This window comes from Sus scrofa, chromosome 1, assembly GCF_054392235.1.
Source record: "Sus scrofa isolate SSC_HxYL_T2T_F1_AM1 chromosome 1, Sscrofa_HxYL_maternal_Yorkshire_Landrace_v2.0, whole genome shotgun sequence".
Classification (NCBI taxonomy): Eukaryota; Metazoa; Chordata; class Mammalia; order Artiodactyla; family Suidae; genus Sus; species Sus scrofa.
In genome coordinates this window covers 241,490,708-241,511,746 of record NC_139383.1, presented here as the reverse complement: position 1 = coordinate 241,511,746, position 21,039 = coordinate 241,490,708, and the positions used below count along the sequence as shown (strand labels likewise).

Below are 21,039 nucleotides of genomic sequence, written 5' to 3'. Positions count from 1 at the left end.
CCTCTCCTCCATCTCTAAGCTCTTGTTACACTCACAGTAGACCAGTCAGAGATCCTATACTGGTAATTCAAAGTTCTAGTATTGCTTTTTTGGGTTTTGGGGGTTTTTTTTTGTTTTTTTTGTTTTTTTTGTTTTTTTTTTTTGTCTTTTGTCTTTTTAGGGCCGAACCTGCAGCATATAGAAGTTCCCAGGCTACGGGCTGAATCGGAGCTGTACCTGCTAGCCTATATACCACAGCCACAGCAACATGGGATCCAAGTCACGTCTGTGGCCTTCACCATAGCTCATGGCAATGTCAGATCCTTAACCCAATGAGTAAGGCCAGGGATTGAACGTGTATCGTCATAGATGCTGGGTTCATTAACCACTGATCCATGACAAGAACTCCTTGCTTTTGTGATTTTTAAACCATCTTAAAACAACTACTCTAAAGTACGCATTTTCTTCAGGTATTTCTCCTCTACTAAGTTTTAAAAGGAAGCCATTTTTGAAGTGGTTCAACTACATCTAAAGTCAGAACATTTTTTTTAAAAGTGTGAAACATGTACTTTGTTCTTCTCTAAAAATCCCAAGAGAGGTTTGAGGTTTGTTTTTTTCTGATAAAATTCAGTGTTGAGCAGGGAAAACTGACTAAAAATTGAGAAGAAATTTGAACTCTGAAGGAAAAAGCTGAAGGAAGTGTCTAAGTAATGGAAGTAAGAGCTTAGGTTAAGATACCCAGTCTTGAAGGGACTGACCTTAGCCCTCTTTATCGACTCTTAATCAGATTATGAAATCAGAAACTACATCTTGCTCCTCAGCCTTGGTATACTTGTGTCAGAGTCATGGCCTGATTAACAAGAATGTTCCTGAAGGACGCCCTACTTTTTGTATACTTAACCCCTTTCCCATTTCCTCATTCCTTTGTTCATTTTCAGCCTCTTGTTTCTTTTTTAAACTCCTTCCCACACCCTTTTCATTCCCTGACATTTCTGATTCTTCATTATTGTATTACTTATTTATTTATTTTGCTTTTTAGGGTTGCACCTGTAGCATATGGAAGTTCCCAGTCTAGGGGTCCAGTTGGAGCTGCAGCTGCCGGCCTGCAAAACAGCAACAGCAACACAGGATCTAAGCCACATCTGCAACCTCCACCACAGCTCACGGCAACGCCAGATCCTTAACCTACTGAGTGAGGCCAGGGATTGAACCCACATCCTGGCGGGTACTAGTCAGATTCATTTCCACTGAGCCACAATAGGAACTCCCCCTCATTATTTTACACCTTCTTAATTTCTTTGTTCTCATTGCTTAAAGGAAACCAGAAGGTACCTTTCTGATCACCATTTATGAGTCTGAACCAGAGACCAGAACTTAGTACTGGTAAGGGTGTGGGAAGCAGACACACAGGGCACTTTTTGTGTAGATGATTATCAGAAATCTTCTAAAGATGTACGTGGAAACCATATTAGTGTAATCTATGCAGTAGTTTTTTTTTAGAAATGAGTTATATGAAAAATATTGTAAAATAGTACATTTGGAATAATCCAATTTCTGCAGTCACAATGAATTACATAATTATTATAGGGAAGGTTATTAGCCCCCCCCCAAAAAAAAAGGAAAAGAATATGGAAGATTTTAAACCAAGACCAGAGTGACAGCCATTGTTGCCAGGTGATAGCATTACAAATAACTGAAATTATAAGTGTTTTAAGTAAAATAAAGTAAGAATGTACATTGGAACTTTAGGTCTGTTGGATCAGTTTTGACCATTTCTCTTTTGAATTATCTATCTTTTTTAAAACTGATTTGTAGGAGTTTCTTATATTCTTGGATATGAGTACCTAAAAGTGTGTACTGCAAACATCTTCCACTTGGTGCTGGCTGTTTATTCTCTTAATGGTGTCTTTTGGTCAACAGAAGTTGTAAATTTTAATGTAGTAAAAATCTACCAGGTTTTCCCTTCATATTGTATCTTTGTGTGTGTACCTCCACTTAGTTGCACACACATAGTAGGATAAAACAAATCACCTGAAAAATCTTGATGAAAGGACAATAAGGATTGGAGGGTAAGATTAAGAATTGAAATACAGGTCACACAACCAGGTACTTTTCCTGGTGGTAGTCCACAGATTTAGTCAAACATCTCTGAACAACCAATAAAAGAAAGTAATCATGGTCTGTTACAAGCTTCACTCTTGTCTATTAAAAAAAAAAGGTTAGCTTCTCCTGGTGCTGAGCCCTCCGAGTGGCTTTTCCTACAACTTTGTTCAGAGATGCTTCAGAAGGTAGTAAGTTATAGCCACGATAATACCCCTCCAGGAAACCAAGTATCGGAATTCATAAGAATTCTGTTTCTTCAGCTTCCCTCAGTATAAGTTAGTGCCATAATATCAAAGTTTGTGATGGGCCAGTAACATATAGCTTAATTTAAGAAAGTTTGTGATGGGTCTAAACACATAGATAGCTTAATTTAAGAATAAAACTGAGAATAGCCACAGAAGTGGATTCTACTTACCTTTGTTTTTACAAACTATTTCTGAGGTAAAAAAGACTATAAAATGATAGAGAACTGAAAATTTTTGACATATTTGCTTTAAATGTTTATTTTCACAGAAATAAAATGGTATAGATACAATTAAAGTCCTTGTGTAAACTTCCCTGATTTGTTTCTCTCTCTCCCCAGAAGTAGCCATTAGCCTCACATTGACATTTATAATTCCTAAGCCTATTTTTTCATATTTTTATTATATATGTGTGTGTGTTGATAAATCATATGCATGACTATAAATTATATTAAAATGATTTTATTTTGCATTTTGTCCTTTTTAAAATTCGGCATTATTTTTGAGCTTTTTTCATGTTGCCACTCATGGCTCTAATTCATTGATTTATATCACCGTCTCGATCCATTATGTGAATACTGTATGTCACCTGCTTCTCAGCCAGCCAGGTTGCTTGTAATGTAGACAACCTTTTCCTACTTTTACCTGTTCTCTCCTTCATCCCAGTGCCCAGTGGAGTTGTGTCTTTTTTTTTTTTTTTTTTTTTTTTTGCTTTTTAGGGCCACACCTGCAACATACGGATATTCCCAGGCTAGGAGTCAAATTGGAGCTGCAGTTGCCTGCTTATACCACAGCCACAGCAACACCAGATCCAAGCTATGCTGCAGCCTATGCCACAGGTCAGAGCAACACCACATCCTTAACCCACTGAGCAAGGCCAGGAAGCACACCCGTATCCTCATGGATACTAGTTGGGTTCATTACCACTGAGCCATGATGGGAACTCCCCTTTCCTTTTTTAATTGATATATACACAACATTTAAAATATCCTGGTTATTACTGGTTGCTGGTTATACACAGAAATTCTCACTGCATGGTTTGTCCTTTCACTTTATCTTATAGAATATTTTTAATATTAATGTGGTCAACTGACTCATTGCCTTTATTGTTTGCATTATTGTATTTTCTTCAGGAATTATTCTTATTCCATAGATATGAAGATATATTCTTTATTTTCTATTAAAGCTTACGTAGTTTTTGCTTTTCACATGTTTTCTATACACCTATAATCGAGAAGTAAGGATTTAATATATTCTAGCTATATTTCTGTTTAGTTGATCCAGCACCATTTATTGAATAGCAAGTTCATCATCCATCTCCACTGATATTTTCATACCTTTTTAATTATGAAATATATACTAACATAGAGAACAGTACACAAATAAAAAATTTGGAGTTCCCTGGCGGCCTAACAGTGAAAGATCCAGTGTTGTCACTGCTATGGTGCAGGTTTGATCCCTGGCCCAGGAACTTCCACATGCCTTAGGTGCAGGCAAAACAAAAAAAGTACAGCACATTGGTTTAATCACAAAGCGTCTGTGTATCCAGAACTCACTCCTATCAAGACATAGAACTGGGAGTTCCCTTTGTGGGGCAGCAGAAACGAATCCGACTAGAAACCATAAGGTTGCAGGTTGGATCCCTGGCCTCACTCAGAGGGTTAAGGATCTAGCATTGATTGAGTTGTGGTGTAGGTCGCAGGTGCGTCTCAGATCCTGTGTTGCTGTGACTGTGGTGTAGGCCTGAAGCTGTAGCTCTGATTTGACCACTGGCCTGGGAACCTCCATATGCCACAAGTGTGGCCCTAAAAAGCAAAAAAAAAAACACCATACAAGACCACTGAAGCCCTCCTAGTGCCCCTCCCCCAGCAGATAGCCCCTTTCCTGTAAGGTCATCACTTTTTTGGTTTGCTTTTCTCTTTAGTTTTAATACATAACTCTGCATCCCTGAACACTGGTTTTTATTAGCGTTTAACTTTTCTACAAAGGGAATCAAATAGTGATTTTTGACCTTTCTATAGACAGCATGCTGTTTACATAAACCATGGTGTCTGCCTCCTTTTGTAAGGTATACACATTTTACATAATTCTTTCATTTACATTGCTTACAGTATTCTCTTGCTTAAAAATACCACAGTTCGCTTATCCATTGTACTAACTGTAGACTTGGTGTGCTTCTAGTATGTGAATGTTACAAATAATGCTACTGTGAATATGTGTGTAAAAGTCTCTTGGTGCACCTGGGTTTGCATTTCTTTTAGCCACATTCCTAGGAGTGGAATTGTGGGCACATAGGGAATGCATATATTGACTTTAGCAGATAAGGCAAAAGTATTTTCCAAAGTGAGTGAACCAATTTACACTCCCACCAACCATGTCTGCAAGTCCCTGTCACTTCCCACCTTTACCAGTCCTTGATATTGTCAGTCCTTTGCATTTTTGCCCTTTCAGTGGCTAGACTGCTGAGTTGTAGTCCTTGCAGGTGCCTGGGTACTTGGACATGCCCTCACTCCCAGTGCTGAGCCCAGGGCAGTGGTGGTTCATTAGGGCCTCATCCCATCTACCCCTCAGCTGCCACCCCCAGAATCAGCAAATAAATGGGAAAGTGCCTTTCCCCCCCCAAGCCTGGGCTCCCTTCTCCAGACTTGTCCTTCCCCAGATCCTGGCCTGATAATCCTTTACTACTGTGTAGCTCTCCGAGAACTTTAACCAGGTATATTTCTTTATTTTGTTAGCTCATCTGGTAGTTCTCTTCCCCACTGATAGTAATGACACACGAGACATCTATCAGGTGTTATTACATGCCTGCATCTTTTTCTGGGCTCTCTACTGGTTGATCTATTTACTACTCCTATAGCACCATAAAAGTTAACTAATCTCTCATTTTATAATAATCTTGCCAGCTAGAGCATCAAATCTACCTGCCTCATTGGGATTTTTTTTTTGGAATTTTTTTGGCTCTTCTTGGTCCTTTAGTCTTCCATTCTGATTTTAAGATCAGCCCATCAAATTCCAAAAACCAAATTTGATTGAAATTTTGATAAACTTGAGGTTACTTCCTCAGCTTTACTGTATTGAATGTTACCATCCATGAACATGGCATGGTATATAGCCCACTATTTATCGTTTAGGACATTGGTTTTGTGATTGAAACAGTCAGTTTTTATAAATGTTGCATACATGCTTTAAATTGTGACTCATGTTTTTGGATGCAGGGTTCTAACATCATGCCTGTTAAAACTACCCCATTCCCTCTTCCCCAAGGATACTGCTTTGACTCCTAACACTGTAAACGAATTTTGCCTGTTTTAAAACCACATGAATCAAAGTAGAGGAATTCTTTTGTGTTACCTTCTTGTGTTCAGAATAATTTTATTAGACCAATCCGTGTTGTGTGTAACTGCAGTTTTTCATTTTTATTACCTTATATTATTCTGTTGAATGAATATACCACAATTTATTTACCCATCGTATTTTTGATGGACATCTGAGTGGTTTTCTTTCGGGGACTATTATGAATAATGCTGATATGAATATTCTCTTCATGTTTTTTGCCTTATGTGTGCCTGATTGTCTCCTGAGTAGCAGAACTGATAGTCCACAGGGACTGTATGTGCTCAGCTGTACTGGATGCTGCCTGCATTTATTTTCTACAGCTGATAACAAGTCACCGTAAAGTTGGTGGGTTACTACTGCAGACATTTATTGGCTCATAGTTCTGGACGTTGGACGTCTGAAATCAAGGTATCAGTAGGGGTGAAGTCCCTCTCAGGGCTATCAGAGAGAATCCTTTTTCTCATTTAGCTTCTGGCAACTTCGCATTCCTTGTGGTTTCATAGCCTTAGTCTCTGCCTCTACTTTCGTATGGCCTCCTCTTCTGTGTCTGGGCCTTCTCTGCTGTCTCATACAAGGACTCTTGTCATTGGATTTAGGGCCCAGTGGATAATCCAGAATGATCTCATCATTCTCATCTCAGGATCCTTCATTTAAATACATCTGCATAGACCCTTTTTCCAAATAAGGTTGCATTCCTATGTTCTAAGGGTTTAGGGCGTAGACATAACTTTTAAGGAGGTCAACCCACTGTAATACCAGTTTGAACTTCCACCAAGAGTCTCTGTTCCAGTTGACTAGTCTCCTTGCCAGCATAGATATGGTCAGCTTTTAAATTTTAGTCATTATGTTGGGTGAATAGTTGCATCTCCTTGTGGGGTCAATTTGCATTTCTCTGATTATAGTGAGATTGAGTTGTTTGTATATTTCTTTACTTTTGGATATTCTCGAAGTTTTTATGTGATTCTGTTGCCAGTTTTCTATTGATCTGCCTTTTGAAAAAAACATGATTAAATGGAGTTCTTTTTATATTCTTGATACAAGCTCTTTGTAAGTTATCTGTATTGTAGTTAACGTCTCCTCCATAACTGGCCTTTTCCTACTTAAGTGGTGTGTTTTGGTGGAGCTCAATTTACTGGTCTTTTAAACTTTGTCCTTTACTCGCCCTCCTTAAGTAATCTTTCCTCCCAGTTATAGTGCATAACATCTTTTATTTCAGAAATGGACATTTTAACATGATATTTCCTATAAATTTTTTGCTTTTGAATTGTTACTGTATTGTTTCACTCTATTTTGTCAATTCTTTTTTTAATAATGATTTTTATTTTTTCCATTATAGCTGGTTTACAGTGTTCTGTCAATTTTCTACTGTACAGCAAGGGGTCCCAGTCACACATACATGTGTACATTCTTTTTCTCACTTTATCCTGCTCCATCATAAGTGAACAGATATAGTTCCCAGTGCTATACAGCAGGATCTCATTGCTAATCCTCTCCAAAGGCAATAGTTTGCCTCTGTCAACCCCAAATTCCCAGTCCATCCCACTCTTCCCCCCTCTCCCTTGGCAACCACAAGTCTGTTTTCCATGTCCATGATTTTCTTTTCTGTGGAAAGGTTCATTTGTGCCATAACGCATTTAAAAATTAAATGCTAGGAGCTCCCATTCTGACTCAGTGGTAACAAATCTGATTAGTATCCATGAGGACACAGGTTTGACCCCTGGCCTCACTCAGTGTGTTAAGGATCCTGCGTTGCCATGAGCTGTGGTATAGGTCGCAGGCATGGCTCAGATTCCGTGTTGCTGTGGTGTAGGCCAGCAGCTATATCTCCGATTAGACCCCTAGCCTGGAAACTTTCTCATGCTGTGAGTACAGCCCTAAAAAGACAAAAAAAAAAAAAAAAAAAAAAAAAAAAGGAATTGAATGCTAATGCTAACACCAACATTTTAACATTATAAATGTTAAAAAACACTAGCATGTGTTTTTTCTTTATATTAAAATTGCTTGAATGTAACTACCCATTTGTATAATTTGGGAACACTGGAGAAAATTTAAATATTTAAATTTAATTTAAATTGAGCTTTTATTTTAAGGTATATGTTTTAGATAAAATAAAAATATATGTGTAAAGTAAAAATTACATACATTGGCAGAATAATTTGATGTATAGTATGTAATCTTGTATATTTTTTTATAGCTCAGTTGGCTCATAAAAGTATACAGACATGAATCCTAGGAAAGAAGGAAGAAAAATATTTTCTCATTTTTGGGGGAGAAAAAAAAAATTAAGCCATCTGAAAAGCAACATATGGGGTTTTTTTTCCCCCCCTCATTGACTGAGGTGCTTTTTTGTTTTGTTTTGTTTTTAATATCCCACTCTGGTTGTAAACTTGTCTATTTTTTAAATTCCACACTTCTACTTTTTATATTTTGAGACTTTGTTATTATATGCATTGTAAGTTTGAAATTTTCATGTATTCCTATTGAATTATTCTTTTTGTCATCAAGGAATTTTTTTTTAAGTCAGAAATACTCTTAGAGTTACCACTGTGGCTCAGTGGTAACAAACGTGACTAGTATCCATAAGGATGAGGGTTCAATCCCTGGCCCCCCCCTCAATTGGTTAAGAATCTGGCATTGCTGTGAGCTGTGGTGTAGGTCGCAAATACCGCTTGGTTCTGGTGCTGCTATGGCTGTGGTGTAGGCTGGGACCTGTGTCTCCAGTTTGACCTCCTAGCCTGGGAACTTTCATATACCACAGGTGTGGCCCTAAAAAAATCAAAAAGAAAAGAAGTGTTTTTTGATGAAAGACAAAAGTTATGCAAGAAGAGAAGCAGAAGTGCCAGTGTCCTGACTTGGTCTGGTTGAGTCCACAGAAAAGGCTCAGTGTTTTCATAAGAGGTAGGGACTGAGCAGTAGGAAGCTAGTTGGTGGCAGCAGCAGGGTGAGGGCAGCAGTGGACAGACTGTATATACATGAGGAGGTTTGTTCAATGAATGACTTGCTTGGGAAGGAAAGAGTATTTCAGAAGTGGAGTCCAGCCATATAGGAAGTAGAAAAGATAAAACTGTAAAGTAATAGAAAAGATTAAATAGCTTGAGATTTAATTCATATAACATCTAATTCCCCCTTTTAAGGTATATACATCAGTGGATTTTAGTATATTCACTGAATGGTACAAAATCACTACTATAATTGTAGACTTTTTTTTTTTTTTTTTGAGAACAGTTGTAGGTTCCCAGCAAAATTGAGCAAAAGGTACAGCGATTTCCCATATACACTCTTCTTCCACTCGCACATAGCTTCTCCCATTATTATCATCCTATAACAGTTTTGTTACATTTGATACAGTTGTTACAATCAATGAACCTACATTGATATTTGATTATTATTCAAAGTCTATAATTTTCTTTAAGGTTTATTCTTTATATTGTATATTCTATGGATTTTGAAAAATGTGTAATGATATATATTCACCGTTGTGGTATCATACAGAATAGTTTCAGTGTCCTAAAATCCTCTGTGTTTTGCTTCTTTATCCCTCCTCCCTCCTTTTACCCCCTCCCAGTCTCTAGCAACCACTGTTCTTTTTTGCTGTCCTCAGATCTTTGAGTTTTTCCAAATATCATAGAGTTGGAATTACACAGTATGTAGACTTTTCATATTGGTTTCTTTTCAGTGCTGAGTACTATCCCATTGTCTGGGTATACTGCAATGTATGAATCTAATCATCTACTAAAGGGCATCTTGGTTGCTCCCAAACTTTGGCAATTATGAATAAGATTGCCATCGACATCCATGTCCATATTTTTGTGTGAACATAAATTATCAACTCCTTTGGATAAATACCAAGGAGTGCAATTGTTGGATTACATGATAAGAGTGTGGTAAGTTTTGTGAAAAACTTGCAAACTATCTTCCAGAGGCACTGTACCATTTGGCATTCCCGCCAGCACTGAATGAAAACTGTGGCTCCACATCCTTACCAGCATTTGGTATTGTCAGTGTTCCAGACTGGGCCATTTTAATTGGTGTGTAGGGATATTGCTTTATTTCAGTTTGCATTTACCTAATGATATGTGATATGGAGCATCATTTCATATGCTTGTTTGTCATTTACTTATCTTTTTTGGTGAGCTATCTGATTGGCTCATTTTTTCAACTGGTTGTTACTTTTCTTGTTGAATTTTAAGGCTGCTTTGTATATTTTGGATAGCAGTCTTTTATCAGTTATATCTTTTGAAAATATTTTCTCCCAGTCTATAGTTTACCTCCTCATTTTTTTTTTTTTTTGACATTGTCTTTTGCAGAGTAGTCTTTAATCTTAATGTAAGTCTAATTTATTAGTTTCTTTTTTCATGGATTGTGTCTTTGGTGTTGTGTCTGAAACATTATTGCCATGCCAAGGGAATCTAGATTTTATCCTATTTTTTTATAATTTTGGGTTTTACATTCAGGTCTATGATCTTTTTTTTTTTTTTTTTAAGGGCCACACTCACAGCATGTGTAGGTTCCCAGGCCAGGGGTCAAATTGGAGCCTTAGCTACTGGAGTGCACCACAGCCACAGTGCCACATCGAAGCCATCTACGACCTACACCACAGATCACAGCAGCGCTGGATCCTTAACCCACTAAGCAAGGCCAAGGATCGAACCTGTGTCCTAGTCAGACTCATTTCCACTGAGCCATGACAGGAACTCCCTACAATCCATTTCTAAGAAAGATCTGTTTAGAATCCTTTTTTTTTTAAAAGGATGGAAATCCAGTTTTTCCAGCAACATTTGTTTTGGAGATTCTCTCCATTTTATTACCTTTACTCCTTTGTCGAAGATCAATTGACTGTAATTATGTGGGTCTATTTCTAAGTTCTCTATTTGTCTATTCTTTCACCAATTCGGTCTTGATTATTGCAACTTGATAGTAAGTCTTAAAGTCAGATAGTGTCAATTCTCTAACTTTATTCTTCTTCAATATTGTGATGTCTGTTTTCAGTCTTTTGCCTCTTCATATGAACTTTAGAATCAGTTTGTTGATATCTACAAAGTAACTTGTGATTTTGATTGGAATTATGTTAAATCTGTAGAGGAAAAACTGACATTTTGACGTTATTGAGTCTATCTGGGAGCATGGATTAGCTCTCCTTTTACTTAGTTCTTTGATTTCTTTCATCAGTTTTATAGTTTTCTTTATTTAGATCTTGTACATATTTTGTTAGATGTACACCTATGTTTTTCTTTTTCTTTCTGCTAATGTAAATGATATTGTGTTTTTAATTTCAAATTCCACTTATTCATTGCCGGTATATAGGAAAGTGACTGACTTGTCTGTATGAACTTTGTATCCTGCAACTTTCCTATAATCAGCTCTTAGTTCCAGGATTTTTTCATTAATTCTCTCAGACTTACTATGTAAATGACCATATCATCTGTGAATAAACAAAAGTTTTATTTCTTTGTAAATTGTATACCTTTCATTTCCTTTTCTTGTCATATTGCATTAGGCTGAACTTCCACTACATATTGAAAAGTAGTGGTAGGAGAAAATATTCTTGCTTTGTTCCTAGTCTTAGCCAGGAAGCTTCTAGTTTCTCACCATTAAGTATGAGGTTAGCTGTGGGTTTTTTTTTTTTTTTTAGATGTTGTCTATCAAGTCAAGAAAGTTTCCTCTATCTCCAGTTTTGCTTAGAATTGTTATTGAGGGGAGTTCCTGTCATGCAGTGGAAATGAATCTGACTAGGAAACCATGAGGTTGTGGGTTCAATCCCTGGCCTCGCTCAGTGGGTTAAGGATCCCTCAGTGCCATGAGCTGTGGTGTAGGTGGAAGACATGGCTTGAATCTGGCATTGCTGTGGTTCTGGTGTAGGCCGGCAGCAACAGTTCTGATTCGACCTCTAGCCTGGGAACCTCCACATGCCACAGGTGTGGCCCTGAAAAAGGACAAAGACCAAAAAAAAAAAAAAAGAATTGTTATTGTGAATGAGTCTTTTATTTTGTCAAGTGTTTTTCTGCATCAATGGATAAGATCATGTGATTTTTCTTTTTTAGCCTGTTGATATGATAGATTTTATTAATTGATTTTCAGATATTGAACTGTCCTTTCATGCCTGGAATAAATCCCACTTTGTCGTGGTGGGTACTGTTCTTTTTATATACTGTTACATTTGCTTTGCTAATGTTTGTCAAGGATATTTGCATCTAAGTTCATGAGAGATACTGGTCTATAGTTTTACTGTAATGTCTTGCTTTTGATATTTGGGTAATGCTGTCATGTGAAGTAAGTTAGGAAGTATTTCCTCTGCTTCTATCTTCTGGAAGATATTATAGATAATTGGCATAATTTCTTTCTTGCTTTTTTTCTTTCTTTTCTTTGCCTTTTTTTTTTTTTTTTTTTTTTTTTTAAAGGCTGTACCCATGGCATATGGAAGTTCCCAGGCTAGGGGTCTACAGCTGCCAGCCTAGGCCACAGCCACAGCAACGACAGATCAGAGCCATGTCTATGACCTACACCACAGCTCATGACAACGCCGGATCCTTAACCCACTGAGCGAGGCCAGGGATCGAACCTACATCCTCATTGTTCCTAGTCGGATTTGTTTCCGCTGTGCCATCATGGGAACTCCCATAATTCTTTCTTAAATGTTTGGCAGAATTCACTGCTGAATCTATCTGCGCCTTTTGCTTTCTGATTTGAAAGGCTATTAATTGTTGATTCAATTTCTTTACTAGTTATAGTTCAAATTGTCTATTTCTTCTTGTTGAAGTTTTGGCAGATTGTATCTTTCAAGAAATTGATCCATTTCATGAAGGTTATCAAATTTGTGGAAATCAAATATTCCTTCATTATCTTTTTAATGTTCCTGGGATCTGTAATGATGTCCACTCTTTCATTTCTGATATTAGTTATTTGTAGCTTCTCTTTTTTCCCTCAGGCTGGCTGGAAGTTTTCCAATTTTATATATTTTTATTATTGTAATGACTTAATTGTATCTTTTCAAAGATCCATTTTATGGGGAACAGCTAACTGAGTCTGTCTAATGCCTTGTATGATCTTTCCTTAAAACTTCTCTTCAAAGACAAAAAAAAAAAGAGGCTGAACTCCATATGCCATGGGAAGCGGCCCTCGAAAAGGCAAAAAGACAAAAAAAAAAAACAAAAAACAAAACTTCTCTTAAAATTTCCTTTTTTCCCTGAAGTGTGTTTTTTAATCTCTTCATATTTTGGGATTCTCCAGCTATCTTTCTGTTACTGATTTCTAGTTTAATTCCTTTGCTGTCTGAGAACATATAGTATCATTTCTTAAATGTGTGAAGGCATGTTTTATGACCCAAAATGTTGAATGTCTTGTTGAATGTTCCATGTAAGCTTGAGAAAAATGTCATTTTGGCTGAATGTGGATGAAGTAGGTGATATATGTCAATTATATCCAGTTTTTGTTGGTAATGTTAAGTTTATGTCCTTGCTGAATTTTTGCCTTCTGGACCTGTCCATCTGTGATAAAAAGATGTCGAAGTTTACAAATTTAGTAGTGGATTTATCTGTTTTTCCTTGCAGTTATATTAGTTTTTACCTCACATATTATGACATTCTATTTTTGTTTTATTTTTTAAATTTTTTTCTTTTTGCCATTTGTTAGGCCGCTCCTGTGGCATATGGAGATTCCCAGGCTAGGGGTTGAATCGGAGCTGTAGCCACCAGCCTACGCCAGAGCCACAGCAATGCGGGATCTGAGCCGCATCTGCAACCTACACCACAGCTCACAGCAACGCCGGATCCTTAACCCATTGAGCAAGGCCAGGGATCAGACCTGCAACCTCATGGCTCCTAGTCGGATTCATTAACCACTGAGCCTCAACGGGAACTCCGACATTCTATTTTTAGGTGCATATATATTAAGTGTTGTTACGTCTTCTTGGTGACTTGGCCCCTTTATCTTTATGTAATGCCCTTCTTTATCCCTGATAACATTCCTTGCTCTGAAGTCTGCTCTGTCTAAAATCAGTGTAGCTACTTCAGCTTTATTTTGATTATTGTTAGTGTGGTATGTATTTCTTCATCTGTTTCCCTTTATTCTCCATATATCTGTATATTTAAAGTGAGTATCTTATAAACAACACATAGTTGGTCTTACTTTTTGAACATTTTTACATTCTCTTTTTTTATTGTTGTATTTAGACCAGTAACATTTTTAATGTGGTTGGATCAGTAGCTCCCATATTCAGTAGTATCTTCTATACATTGCCCTTGTTCTTTGTTCCTATTTTTGTCTCCTTTTCTGCCTCTTGTGGTTTCAATTAAACATTTTATATGATTCTATTTTCTCTCCTTTCTTAGCATATATGTTATATATATATATTTTTTTTTTTTCTTATTTTAGTAGTTGCAACTAGAGTTTGCAATCCACACTTACAATGAATACAAATCCACTTTCAGACAACACTATACCACTTCGTGGGTAGTGTGAGTACCTTATAATAACAAAATAATCTTAATTCCTCCCTTCCTTCTCTTGTATCATTACTGCCATTCATTTCACTTACACATGAGTACATAAGCATGTATATATACCTACATACATACACACATAAGAATTCGTAATGAAATACATTGTTGTATTATTATTTTGAACAAAATATTATCTGTTAGGTCAGTTAAGAAAAAGAAAAACAGGAATTCCTGATGGCCTAGTGGTTGGGGTTTGGTGTTGTTCCTGCTATGGCTCAGTTTTGATCCCTGTCCTGGGAACTTCCACATGCCAAAGGAATGGCCAAAAAAACAAAACAGAACAAAACAAAGAATAAGAAAAACAAAAGTTTTTCTTTGACCTTCACTTATTCTTTTCCATGTAGATCTCAGTTTCTGATGTAGATCATCTTCCTTCTCTCCAAAGGATTTCTTGTAATATTTCTTGCAAGGCCTATCTACTAGCAGAAGGTTTTGTCAATTTTTATTTATCTAAGAAAGTATTTTTGCTTCATTTGTGAAGGATAATTTCATAGAGTACAGAATTCTATGGATATTTCACTGCAATCTCTTCTTCCTTGCATGATTTCTGAAGAGAAGTCAGATTTAAGTCTTATTCTTTGCTTCTCTATAGGAGCTTTTTCCCCTTCAGCCTCTTTAAGATTTTGTTTTAATCTTGCTTTTCTTCAGCTTGAATACAACATGCCTCCATGTAGTTTTTCTGTTTATTTTTGCCTTTTTGATATTTATCCTGCTTTGTGTCTGACATAAATTTGAGGAAATTCCCTGTCGTTATTGCTTCAAATATTTATGTTCCTCTCTCTCTCTTTTCTTCTTGTATTCTCATTATGCATATGATACACCCTTTGTAGTTGCCCTGTAGTTCTTAGGTATGCTCTTCTGGTGTTTTCAGTCTTTTTTCTCTTTGCTTTACAGTTTTTCAAGTTTCTATTGAGGTCATCAACCTCAGAAGTTCTTTCCTCAACCATGTCCATTCTATTAATCAAATGTCTTCTTCCTATCTGTTACAGTGTTTTTGACTTCTAGCATTTCTTTTTGATTCTTGCTTAGAATTTCAGTCTCTCTGCTTATACTGACCATGTGTTCTTGCATGCTGTCTTAGATCCCTTATCCATCAGATCTCTTAATGTTAATCATATTTGTTTTAAATTCCCAGTCTGTTAATTCCAACATCTCTACCATATCTGAGTCACATTCTGACACTTGCTCTGTCTCCTTAAACTGGGTTTTTGCCTTTTGGTATGTCTTGTAAATTTTTCTTGATAGCTATTCAAGATATATTGGGTGAAAGGAACTTCCATAAATATGTCTGTAATAATATAGTGGCAAGGTGTGAAGGAAGGAGAAGCATTTCTCGGGTTCTGTGATCAGATCTCAATCTTTTAATGAACATGTACTACTGAATTGTCAACTTTGCAAATATTTCTCAGATACATTCATACATACCCCCACACATATATACACACAAACACAAACACACACTTGCCCCCATTGGGTAGGATAGGATTGCTAGAGTGGGTTAGAGTTGGCTATTTTCCTTCCCCCAGATCAGTAGGCTCTGGTAAAACCCCAATAATTTAGACTCTGGTAAATTAATTTCTCATGAGGGTAGCCCTTGTTAAGAAGAACAGAGTGCTCTGGTTTACTTCACAATGGCTCCTTTTCCTTTCTCCACTAACTGTTTCGCTGGAGTTTTTAATTCTCAGACTTGTCCACACTGATCCTCCAGTAATTTGTCAATTAAAATTTGGGTTTTCCTACCTCAGTACTGGTTTTCATGGAGACTTTTTTCTCATGGTTTCTGCCCCAGTAAGTTATGATTCTGTCTCTCCAATTTGGTGGTACAGTGGTTTATCCTGTGTCCTTACCTCTCTGGCAGATCCAAAAAGGGTGTTCATTATTTTATTCACCTTTTTACTTGTTAGGATGGAGTTGTGACTTCCAGGCTCCTTACATTCCAGACTGGAAATAGGAAGTCACCACTCTCTAATTTCAGGATATTTTTATTACCCCAAATTGAAAGCCTTCTCTGTTAACGGTTACTGTTTCTGTCTTCCACCCACTACCCTTATGCAACCATTAATTTTTTTCTTTGTCTACACATTTTCCTATTCTGGAAATCAAATAAATGAAATTTTATAATGTAATAGCATGTTTGGGTGCTTTCTTTTCATTGCTATATAGTATTCCATTGTATGGATATACCTTTCATTTATTCACTAATCAGTTGAGAAACATTGGTGTTAATGACATTTATGGTTATTACAGAAAAATGCTGCTGTACCTTTTTTCCTTCGGACGTATATTTTCCTGTCTCTTGGATATTTCTGAGAGTAAAACTTCTGAGTTGTTTGAAAATTCTATGATTACATTTTGAAAAATTGCCACACTGTTAACAGTGTAGCTGTACCATTTTGCAGTCCTACCAGTAATGTATTAAAGTTCTGATTTTTCCATATCCTAGTCAACTACTTGCTTGTAAAATGGTATCTCATTGTAGTTTTGATTTCCCTAATGACCAGTGGCATTTTTATTTGCTTACTGGCCATTTGTATGTCTTTGCCTATTTTAAATAGGACTGTTGTTTTGTTATTGGGTTACAAGAATTCTTTTTTTTTTTTTTCTCTCTCTCTCTTTTTGTCTTTTTAGGGCTGCACCCACAGCATGTGGAGGTTCCCAGGCTAGGGGTCTAATCGGAGCTGTAGCCACCGGCCTAGGCCATAGCTACAGCAACGCCAGATCCAAGCCACGTCTGTGACCTACACCACAGCTCATGGCAACGCTGGATCCTTAACCTACTGAGCAAGGCCAGGGATTGAACCCGCAACCTCATGGTTCTAATTGGACTCATTTCTGCTGCTCCACAATGGGAACTCCAAGAATTCTTTTTATAATACATCTTAGAGTCATGTCAGAAATAGGATTTACAAATATATTCTCCTATTCTGCAAATGGTCTTTTAATTTCTTGAAGGTATTCTTTGATGCACAAAATTTTTTAATTTTGATGAAGTTCTTTCCATCTACTTTCTCTTTGGTTACATATGCTGAGGTGTCATAACTAAGAAACCTTCCTCATTCAATGTTACAAAGATTTACATCTATGCTTTCTTCTAGAAGTTTTGTGGTTTTCGCTCTTACATTTTAGTTTATGCTCTGCTAGAGTTAATTTTTATGTATGGTACAAGGAAAGGCTCAACTTTATTCTTCCTTTTGCATGTGAATATTCAGTTGTCCTCACATTGTTTGTTGAAAGAAATTTTTCCCCTTGAATTTCTTGCTACTGTTGTGAAAAATCAGTTGAAAATAGGAGTTCCTGTTGTCTCAGTTGGTTAAGAATCTGACAAGTATCCATGAAGATGCGGATTCAATCCCTGGCCTCCCTCAGTGGGTTAAAGGATCCAGCATTGCTGTAAGCTGCAGTGTAGGTTCCAGATATGGCTCAGATCTAATGTGGCTGTGGCTATGGCTGTGGCTGGCAGCTGCAGCTCTGATTCAACCCCTAGCCGGGGAACTTCCATTTGCCACAGGTATGGCACTAAGAAGGAAAAAAAAATGAGTTGAAAATAAACGTAATTTATTTCTGGACTCTTGATTCTATTCCATTCATGTGTGTATCTGTCTTTGAGCCAGTACCACATTGGGTTTTTGTTTGTTTGTTTGTTTGTTTTTTTGGCTGCACCCATGGCATGAGGAAGTTCTGGGCCTAGGGATTAAAACCACGCCACAGTAGTGACAACATCCAATCTTAACCTGCTGAGCCACCAGGGAACTCCAGCACTGTCTTGATTAGCATAACTTTGCAGTTAGTCTTAAAATTGGAAAGTTTGAGTCCTTCACCTTTGTTGTTCATTTTCAAGGTTGTTTTAGTTATTCTGTGTCCCTTGCGTTTCCATATATATTTTAGGATCAGCTTGTCCACTTCTTGGGGAAAAAAATCCAGCTGGGATTTGATAGGGGTGATGTTTAAGATGTATATCAATACAGAGAGTATTGCCATCTGAAGACTTGAGAAAACTCTAAATTCTGTTGTTGAGTCTTATCTGTTGATGTGTGTAGGGTCTAATTGGTTTTTAATATTTTTCAAGTCTTTTTATTTATTGATCTTCTGCCCAGTTGTTCTGTCAACTATTAAAAGTGAGGTTTTGAAGTTTTAAACTGTTCGTTTGTCTGTTTTCTCCTTTTAGTTTTGTCCATATTTGCGTCTTGTATTTACTTTTCAGTATATATATGTTTATACTTGGTAGGCTTTCTTGATGGATTTAACCTTTATTGTTCTAAAATGTCCTTCTTTATCTCTAGTAATAGTTTTTTTTTGTTTTTTGTTTGTTTGTTTGTTTTTGTTTTTTTTTGTCTTCTGTCTTTTTGCCATTTCTTGGGCCGCTCCCGCGGCATATGGAGGTTCCCAGGCTAGGGGTCTAATCGAAGCTGTAGCCACCAGCCTATACCAGAGCCACAGCAACTCGGGATCCGAGCCGTGTCTGCGACCTACACCACAGCTCACAGCAACGCCAGATCGTTAACCCACTGAGCAAGGGCGCAAGTGCAGGGACCGAACCCGCAACCTCATGGTTCCTAGTTGGATTCGTTGACCACTGCACCACAACGGGAACTCCATAGTAATAGTTTTTTGTCTTAAATCCTATTTTGACTGATACTTCACCTTTCTTTTGGTTACTTTTGCAACAGTATGTCTTTTCTGTCCTTTCACTTTCAATCCATTTGTAAATAAATTGAATCTAAAGTAGGTCTCTTGTAATCAGCATATGGTTGAATCCTATTTTTTTTTCCATTCTGCCAGGATGCCTATTGAAGTGTGAAGTTCATTCATATTTAATGTTATCATTGCTGGTTTTTACAGCTGCTGGGGCTGGGAGGCTATCGATTTTCAAGACTACTGCAGAGCTGTAAAAGAGAGTGGGGGATAGCACAAGTTAAAATGCCACAAAATTTTCTGTTCTCACCCAGATTCAGCAGTTTTTCTTAAGTTTTTGCTCTTTAGATTGTAGACAGCCTTTGGTTAATTTTCAGAGTTCTGAAACAGTTGATAATGGCAGTTCTTGCCAGTTTTCTCATTACTTCTGTGGAAGAGGGGAGTTTTGGAGGTTCTTGCTCCATCATCCACATGTGCTTTTCAAAATTGAATTTTTAAAGTAAACCTGACTATTTGCTAATCCTAGAAGCACAATTGATGTGTGAAAGTACCTTTTTGCCTGTTAGAATGGCAAAGATAAGAAAGAGAGATGTAGAAAAATAGACATTCTTCTATGCTGCTGGTAAGAGGATAAATTGGTACAGCCTGCCAGTTGTATGGTAATTTGTAAAATCCTTTGAGGTGGTTATACCATTTGATCCGGTAAGTCCACTTCTAGGGACTTACTCTAATTGTTTAATTGGTTATAAGTCCCAAAGATATGTACAGGATAATCCATCACAACATTGTGAATAATTCTAAACAATTGAAATCAACTAATTATCCAATAGTAGGAGGTTGGTTTAAAATATCAGAGTAGGAGTTCCCATTGTAGCTCAGCAGAAATGAATCCAACTAGTATTCATAAGGATGCAGGTTTGATCCTTGGCCTCAGTCAGAGGGTCGGGGATCAGGCATTGCCATGAGCTGTGACACAGGGTACAGATACAGCTCGGCTCCTGCGGTGCTGTGGTTGTGGCATAGGATGGCAGCTGAAGCTCCAATTTGACCCCTAGCCTGGGAGCTTCCCATATGCCGCAGGTGCAGCCTTAAAAAGAAAATACATAAATAAATAAATAAATATCAGAGTATATCTTTTAAAAATACTATTTAGATGCTCAAGATGATAATAGAGATGTATAATTAATACTAGATAGAAAACCATTAATTATATATTGATATAAAGAAATAATTTTAAAATGTGATTTAAAAAAATTTTAATGACTTATTATATTTTAATGATTATTTTAATATTTAATACTTCAGTGATTTGATGATTTAAATATATTTTAAAATACACCTAATATGGGAGTTCCCTGGTGGCCTAGTGGTTAGGACTCAGTGCTTCCACCTCTGTGGCCCAAGTTCAGTCCCTGGTCTGGGAATTGAGATCCCACATCAAGCTACTGCATGCTGTAACCAAAAGTAAAAGATAGGTGAATGATGAATGAATGAATGAATGCTTCTGATTTTAATGGTATAATACAAGTGTTTACTATAGATGCATAAAAATGTCTGGAAGGTTAATGTGAAATTGTCAGCAGAGATTTTCTAAGTTTGTTAATTAAATCTGCTTAAATTTTTTTTTTGGGGGGAGGCAGTGCCCATGGCATGTGGAAGTTACCAGGCCAGGGATCGTACCTGTGCCACAGCAGCAACCTGAGCCACTGTAGCAACAACGCTGGATCCTTAACCATCTGTACCACAAGAATTCCTGCTTAACTTTTTTAAAAAGCTTTTTAGGCTGCCTTTTTTTCCCCCTAATTGCTTTAAGAAGCGTGAAATAGAGGTGCAAGTGAATAGAGAAATAAATTCAAATGGCTCGTCATAGAAGCTTCACTGTATTAGAAAACATTCATTTTCTGTCAGTTTGCTGAAAATGTCTTTAAAACTGAAACAACCTTTAGAGATAATGCAAATTAAGGAGTTCATTGAAGAACTGAAGTTCTTTGAAGGACTACAAATTAAAGAGTTCATTGAAGAATTGAAGGAGACAGTTTTATGAGGCTAGGATTTATCTCAACACTTGTTTGTTCATCTTGGATGGAGCAAATGCAGGGGGTTTAAAGCTCAGAATAAAAGCTCTGCATTGTAGACACTGTGAGCTCAAAGCCAGAGGAATCTGGACCACTTCAATGGCCAAATTTAACAATCTGGGGTCTTTCTTGGGTACCATCTGATTCTCCCTTTGCTAAAAGAGAGAAGAATTT

The 21,039-nt window shown here is 37.1% G+C and overlaps 1 protein-coding gene and 1 long non-coding RNA gene across 3 annotated transcripts in view; one reads left to right on the top strand and one right to left on the bottom strand.

The window, feature by feature from the left end:
* GNAQ (G protein subunit alpha q) overlaps window positions 1-21,039 on the top strand; it is a 305,513-nt gene that overhangs the window by 238,826 nt on the left and 45,648 nt on the right. The window lies entirely within an intron of this gene.
* Window positions 14,962-21,039, bottom strand: part of LOC146407072 (uncharacterized) — a 34,373-nt gene continuing 28,295 nt past the window's right edge. The window contains exon 3 of the long non-coding RNA XR_014823066.1: window positions 14,962-19,041. This is a non-coding gene — a long non-coding RNA (uncharacterized LOC146407072). The remainder of the gene's footprint in view (window positions 19,042-21,039) is intronic.